At 47.2% G+C, this 5323-nt stretch overlaps 1 protein-coding gene across 1 annotated transcript in view; it reads right to left on the bottom strand.

The window, feature by feature from the left end:
* The window catches only part of Dcaf4 (DDB1 and CUL4 associated factor 4), a 22556-nt gene extending 17888 nt beyond the window's left edge, over positions 1–4668 (bottom strand). Inside the window, exon 1 of the mRNA XM_031357730.1 lies at positions 4472–4668. The gene's annotated coding sequence lies outside the window, so the exon portion shown is untranslated. The remainder of the gene's footprint in view (positions 1–4471) is intronic.
* Positions 4669–5323: the final 655 nt, after the last annotated feature.

Below are 5323 nucleotides of genomic sequence, written 5' to 3'. Positions count from 1 at the left end.
TGTCTTCAGACACACCAGAAGAGGACATTGGATCCCATTACAGATGGTTGTGAGCCACCATGTGGTTGTCGGTATTCTGTCTAAACCCCACTCCTGCAGCAGCCAGGTATGCTCCTCCCCACAATTACCTGGCAACAGCCAGGTAGGCCTGGCCCGATATATGGGGCTGCTTGGCCCCTCCTCTCTCTCTTACCCTCTAATCTCTCTTTCCTCTTGCTCCCTTGCTCCTCATTCCCCTGCCCCCTCTCTCCACGTGGTCATGGCTGGCCTCTACTTATCTACTCTCTCATTCTCTCTGCCTCTGCTGCTCTCTTAACTCCCCTCCTTATTCCCTGAATAAACTCTATTCTATACCAGTGTGTGTCTGGTCCTTCAGGGGGAAGGGATGCCTCAGCATGGGCCCGCCAGGGCACCCCATTCCCCCACATCCAGCCAGAACATATTCTTACAGCTTTTTCTTTTTATTATGATCACAACAGTGGTTGCTGGGAATGGAACTCAGGACCTCTGGAAGAGCAAGTCAGTGTTTTTAACCGCTGAGCCATTTCTTCAGCCCCAGAAATCCATAATCTTAAATTATGAAAAAAGATCACACATGACTACGTAGGGCATTACAATGCCTGGGAGTACAGTATTTTATAACCCCATTTCCGTTTGCCAGAGTTTCCCTTAATTAATTCTACTTTCTGTAGCATTTTGTTGAGATAACAAGTTAATATGAGCCAGTAGTGGTGCACGCCTTTAATCCCAGCACTTGGGAGGCAGAGGCAGCTGGATTTCTGAGTTCAAGACCAACCTGGTCTACAGAGTGAGTTCCTGGACAGTCAGGGCTACACAGAGAAACCCCGTCTCCAAAAAAAAAAAAACAAAAAACAAAAAAACAAAAAAACAAAACAAAACAAAAAACCAAGCTAATATGTATGAAGCTGTGCAGTTTAGCAATCTAGATTACAAGTCATTTTGAGATAAAAATGAAAATGTGGAGAAGCGTGTTTAACACTGTAATTTTTCCCTGTACATTCAATCTTCATCATCTGTTGATCCTTAGCTGCCAGGTGGGTGTCTGCCCTGTCCCAGACACACACTCAAAGCCAGGCAGGCCCACGACTGTAATCAGAATACTTAGCAGCAGGAGGCAGAAGGATCAGGAGTTAAATGTCACCATTAGCTACAAAGTATGGTGGAGGCCAGCCTGGCCCTGAACTTACTGGGAACTCCAGAGTAGCTGGGGTACAGGCCCACTCTCAGGCGGGCAGCCAGTGTGCTCTTTATAATCTGGGGAACTTTCACAGCACTTTCAAAGGTTCAGCTCCTTTGGCTCCCAATCTCTCCACCTTTCCTTGGAGGTGGTCCAGAAGTCCAGCACTCAGGCTGCTGGAGTTTCCCAAGCCCCACTTTACATCTGGGGGAAAGGCCTACTTGTTTCTTTCATTCTGTGGGAGGCTGGGCTTTTACTCCTGTTGTCAGGCAGTTTCCCCTGATATCAAGAGTGTTTAGAGGACCCGACAGCCCATTCAGCTTCTCTCTCCTCCATATTCCCCACAATGCAGGTCCTGGCAAAGGCTTTGGTTTACTGGGGCTTCCTGTGTGGCAGCACACACTGGCTAAGCAGCAGATCTCAAGGCCCTGGGTTGGGAGCATTGCAAGAGCAACAGCATGTATGGGTTGGTGGCTCAGTGCTGCTGGGCTTGTTGCTACCCAAGGATTGACCCCAAGCTCTGGGGGATATCGTAGTTGGAAGCCCTGGACTGTTTCACCGCTTCACCCCAGCGCAGGGCTAGAGTGGGGCCTGGAGTGTGGGGGTAATTATAAAAACACTCGGAATTACATAGTAACCTTGCAAATGTACTATAAAGTAGCATGCTATGATATTCAATAAGGGCTGTGGAGACAAAGCCCTTGACATTTATATAGGCTGTAATCTTCAGAACACAATTCCACTCTATGGGAGGTTAGAGGCAGAAAATTCCTCATAAGCTCCAAGGCCAGCTAGCCAAATGAACTAAGAGAGAACACAAGAGACCCTGTTTCAAACAAGGTAGGTGACAAATGACACCTCTGGTCATCTCTAACTTCCACACAACAAATATCAAATAGATAGATAGATAGAGATAATGCAATCATAGGAAAATTCAGTAAGACTCCTAAGACATAGTAAGATGCAAAATGCTAATGCCACTAGCTGGTAAAACCCAGGTTATTGGCCCCTTCAGTAAGGTTTCCACCCTCAATAGTATGGATCATGAGTGAACAACAGGAAGGGAATGAGAAAATGTAGATAGCTCATTAAGAGTTCTGTCAGCGGGTAAGAGCATTGACTGCTCTTCTGAAGGTCCTGAGTTGGGATCCCAGCAACCACATGGTGGCTCACAACTACCCGTAATGAGATCTGACGCCCTCTTCTGGTGCATCTGAAGACAGCTACAGTGTATTATGCCAGAGTGAGCAGGGCTGTCCTGAGTTCAATTCCCAGCAACCACATGATGGTTCACAGCCATCTGTACAGCTACAGTGTACTCATACACATAAAATAAATAAATCTTAAAAAAAAAAAAAGAGTTCTGTCATTAATCCCAGCACTTGGGAGGCAGAGGCAGGTGGATTTCTTGAGTTTGAGCCCAGCCTGGTCTACAGAGTGAGTTCCAGGACAGCCAGGGCTATACAGAGAAACCCTGTCTGGGTGTGGGGTGTGGGGTGGGGGGTGGGGGGAAGAGTTTTGTTAGGTGTAAAAAATAAAATAAGAGGCTGGAAAGAAGGCTCAGCAGCTAAAAGCACTTGGTGCTCTTGAAGACCTGAGCTTAGTTTCCAGTGCCCCACTATGAGGTAGCTCATAACTTCTTGTAACTTAGTTCTAAATGATCCAACACTCCTCTGGCCTTTGAGAGCACTCGAACACAAGTAGCATAAACACACACACACACACACACACACACAGAGACCTATCCTTATAAAATCCACAGGAGAACCAATTCCACAAAGTTGCCCACCCTCCCAGCCCTGCACATACATGCTTGCACAAATACATCATACATACACACAATGATGCAACCATAATAAAGTTAATCCCACTTTACAACATGGAAAACGAGGCTTATAGAACTAACAACATCTGACTAACAAAGTTGCATTAGAGATGCAGGAGCATCCTGCCACTTCTAGGCTCAATTACCACAGGGCACCACTTCAATTAATTTCCACTGTTTTTTTTTTGTTTTTTTTTTAAGATTTATTTATTTATTTTATGTATAATGAGTACATCATTGCTTTCTTCAGACACACCAGAAGAGGGCATCAGATCCCATTACAGATGGTTGTGAGCCACCATGTGGTTGCTGGGAATTGAACTCAGGACCTCTAGAAGAGCAGTCGGTGCTCTCAGATGGCTCCACTGAGCCATCTCTCTAGCCCTAATTTTCACTGTTAATTGACAATACGATTTCCAGGCAGTGGAATTTTTGTCTTCTCAAGGTAGCTGACTCATTAGTTATTTCGTGTTTTTTTGTTTTTGTTTGTTTGTTTGTTTTAGTTCTTACTGCCCTGCTCCACTCACAAGACGGTGCCTGTGGACATCAAGGGTGGAAGGAGTGTGGTGCTCCCCAATGTCACTAGAACTGGTGTGGAAAGGCTGCGTTTCTCACGAATTCCCAACTCGGTATGGCAGGGAATGGAGGTTGGTCCACACCAGGGCTTAATAACTTTTCCAAATACCAGCCTACACAAAACCTCAGGCAAACCACCACTTAACCTCTTTCTGCGTCTTTTAAAGATACCGCTAGGGTTGCAGAGATGGCTCAGCAGTTAAAACAGCACTTGCTGTTCTTCAGAGAAGCCAGTTCAACTAGCAGCACCCACACGGCAGTCACAACGTCTCAAATTACAGTTCCAGGAGTTTGACACATTGGGGTCTCTTCGATCTTCCACAGACACATGTAAGTACACACACCCACATACACAATTAAAAACAAAAGCTCTTTTAAAAGGCTCTGTGTGTGTGTGTGTGTGTGGATGCCTCCGTGGTTAAGAGTGCTTGCGGACCCAGGTTCAAATCCTAGCACTCCGCAGAGTGGCTCACAACTATCTGTAATTCCAGTTGGAGGAGATCTGACTGATCTCTTCTGGTCTCCCTGAACACCAGGCTTGTTCGCAGTACACACGTGTATGCAAGCTAAATATCCACATGCATAAAATAAGCCTTTTTTTTTTTAAAGCAAAACCACAAACTTCCAAAATTTATACTAAAAAGTACTACTGGCCTTGTGTTTCTTCACAGCCCAAATTTCAACAGAGGCAGAGGCCCTAAATCTGCGGGCTGGGCGCTGCAAGGTGATCCTGGGAACCCCGCAGGACCCGCCGGTTGCGGGCCCACGCCCACTCCTCCTGCTTTCAGCCTTGCCTTCCCTGTCCTCTGCGTGGGTACAGTGGCACCCTTCGTCGGCACTCAGGTGCTCGCCACGGGTGGGAACAGTCTTACCTGCGCAGACAGACGCTGCTCTCAGCTACAACACTTCTGGGCTGGAGTTCCCAGAGGCGTGCGAAGATCCGGAAAGACCCCCATGTTCCGTGTTGTGGCAGCCCATAGGACTAAAGCAACCGATTCTTTCTCCTTATTGGATTAGGCTTCTGCCTGTCCGCGTCGGTAGGGGCGGTCTTTACGGAGGGCGGGACTTAGGACTTCCGCCTGGTCCTAGTCGGGCGTGCCCAGGCTTGCACGCTTGGGGGCGGGGACTGCTGCGCTTGGGGGCGGGGCTAGAGATTGCTACCTCCTCCTTAGAGTCCCTAGTACTCTGTCGACCGGGAGTCGTCTCTCCTATCGCAGATCAAATACCGAGAAATATTTCTCGGCTTGGAGCCGGCACACAGGCCCGAGTTAACACTGATATGTGAGGGAGGGAAGACGATTGTTTTGTGGAAAGAGCAAAGGAGGCTCTGAGGAGGAAAAAGAAAAAGAAATCCGTCGAAAGTCTTTGGGATGCAGATGCGGGGAGGCTTCTTGAATCTCGGGTTGTTTCCTCTTTGCTATGTGATCTAGGGTGCGCCTATCACTTCTCGGTCCCTTATTTTCTTCCACTCTAGCAAGAAAGTCGGACAAATATACTAAGTCAATGATCTCCAGCCCAAAGTTTGTACAAATCCGACTTTCTTGCTAGAGTGGAAGAAAATATTTCTAGTATGGTACTCGTGTGCCTGGGTCGTACCACTGCAAGACGACGGAGTTTGTAATAGGTCAGAAGTGTTAGTAGTGTGAGCAGAGTTGGTTCAAATAGGCCAGGCTAAGTGGAGACCACCAACAGGCTTGATCTTTTTGTTGTTGTTTTTTTTTTTT

Source organism: Mastomys coucha, unplaced genomic scaffold (genome assembly GCF_008632895.1).
Source record: "Mastomys coucha isolate ucsf_1 unplaced genomic scaffold, UCSF_Mcou_1 pScaffold6, whole genome shotgun sequence".
NCBI classification, from domain to species: domain Eukaryota; kingdom Metazoa; phylum Chordata; class Mammalia; order Rodentia; family Muridae; genus Mastomys; species Mastomys coucha.
The sequence above is the reverse complement of the archived record's forward strand: the minus strand, read 5'-3'. Positions and strand labels throughout refer to the sequence as shown.